The sequence below is a fragment of the Penaeus chinensis genome, chromosome 22 (genome assembly GCF_019202785.1).
Source record: "Penaeus chinensis breed Huanghai No. 1 chromosome 22, ASM1920278v2, whole genome shotgun sequence".
Classification (NCBI taxonomy): Eukaryota; Metazoa; Arthropoda; class Malacostraca; order Decapoda; family Penaeidae; genus Penaeus; species Penaeus chinensis.
In genome coordinates this window covers 3450508-3452482 of record NC_061840.1, presented here as the reverse complement: position 1 = coordinate 3452482, position 1975 = coordinate 3450508, and the positions used below count along the sequence as shown (strand labels likewise).

The 1975-nt window shown below is 37.6% G+C and overlaps 1 protein-coding gene across 1 annotated transcript in view; it reads left to right on the top strand.

The window, feature by feature from the left end:
* The first annotated feature begins 940 nt into the window (after positions 1-940).
* LOC125037113 (regucalcin-like) overlaps positions 941-1975 on the top strand; it is a 17503-nt gene continuing 16468 nt past the window's right edge. Inside the window, exon 1 of the mRNA XM_047630125.1 lies at positions 941-968. The gene's annotated coding sequence lies outside the window, so the exon portion shown is untranslated. The remainder of the gene's footprint in view (positions 969-1975) is intronic.

The following is a 1975-nucleotide window of genomic DNA, read 5'->3' as shown; positions in this document are numbered from 1 at the left end:
TGCAACAGAACGTACATTGAGGGGGTATTCTCTGCAACCGGCTGTAGGGACGTGGGGAGGACTAGCTACTTGTTGAAAGATCTCATGAAACTTGGATGCTTTTGTCTAGTAGAGGTGTTTACTTAGCGTGTGTGTTTTGATCTCTCTCTTTTCTGTAAAATTTTTCTCTCTCTCTCTCTCTCTCTCTCTCTCTCTCTCTCTCTCTCTCTCTCTCTCTCTCTCTCTCTCTCTCTCTCTCCCTCCCTCCCTCTCTCTCTCTCTCTCTCTCTCTCTCTCTCTCTCTCCCTTGCTCTCTTTCTCTCTCTTGCTCTCTTTCTCTCTTTCTCTCTCTCTCACTCACTCTCTCTCTCTCTCTCTCTCCCTTGCTCTCTCTCTCTCTCTCTCTCTCTCTCTCTCTCTCTCTCTCTCTCTCTCTCTCTCTCTCTCTCTCTCTCTCTCTCTCTCTCTCTCTCTCTCCCTTGCTCTCTCTCTCTCTCTCTTCTTTGCTCTCTCTCTCACTCTCCCTTGCTCTCTCTCTCCCACTCTCCCTTGCTCTCTCTCTCTCTTGCTCTCTCTCTCTCTCTCTCTCTCTCTCTCTCTCTCTCTCTCTCTCTCTCTCTCTCTCTCTCTCTCTCTCTCTCTATTCTTGTGCCATTATTGTTATCATCATTATTATTATCGTTACTGTTATTGTTGCTATCAATTTTATTTTTCCTATAATGGAATTGCCGTTATTAATATCACTGTTATCGCCATTATTATCACTGCCATTATCACTACATTACCATTGTTATTACTGGTGTTATGATTATCATCATTATGAATATATATCATCCTTTCTCTCCATAATCACTCTTAATGATGACGATGATGTAATCATGATCAGTTCTATTACCCTCATCATTATGATCACCGTTTATCATTTAAATCACCAGTGTTATTATTTTTGTTTTACAGTCACCGCTGCTATCACTACAACAATCAACGCTGTGAGTATTATTGTCAACATGGCTCTATCAGTCATATTCTTTAACCCCAAATTGTTATCACATACTTTGCTTATTCCTTATCATGTCTTGAGGGTATACTATCTGGCCAAACCCCTTTCTGACATAAGCTTTGTTTTTATCTCCAACTCGTGATCACAAGGCACGTTTTACCCTTGAAAAAAAATAGGAAGGTGGGAGGGAAGGAAGGGAAGGGGGGGGGGGGGGGGGGGTATCAAACGAATGCCGATAATGATCGTAAATTCATGAAAATAATGATAATATACTATGGTTATCGGTATCCTCACTTGCCTTGTTATGGATACCATTATCAATATTGCTGTTGTTATTCTGATTATTGTTATAATTATTATCATTATTATTATTATTATTATTATTATTATTATTATTATTATTATTATTATTACTATTATTGGTATCAGTATTAGACAAATATTATTGTCATTATGGTCACGATGATGTTCATAAAAATAATCATAATAATGATGGTGAGAATAGTCACTTTCATTACGATAATTATTTTTCTACTACTACATACCCAATTCCTGCCTATTATTATTTCTGCACTCCTTGTCTCCACTTCTTTATTTTCGTAAATATTTTACTAGTTAACCTATTTCTTTTAGTCTAAGTAAAGGAAATATGGATATAGCGTTCACATATTTTGTATTGTTTTATATATATCTCGCTATTCTTACATCTAGTTTTAATCGTACGTGCATAGTTTCGATTTTTAGCAACTGACACTCAAATGACATTGTTTTTTTTTAATGTTAGTATCCTTTCCATAGCTTCTCACACCCTGGATACGTACGTGATTGCCGTATCGTAGGTGATGTCACTCACCCCACTATCAAATGACCTTGACGTTTTGTTGACAGTGATGGTTGAATTGAAACTTTCGGAACTAAGGCGAAATGGTTTCACTCGACGAAAGCAAAACCGTTGTCCATTTTTATCGTGAAGTAGTCCTCTATAAGCATGCAATC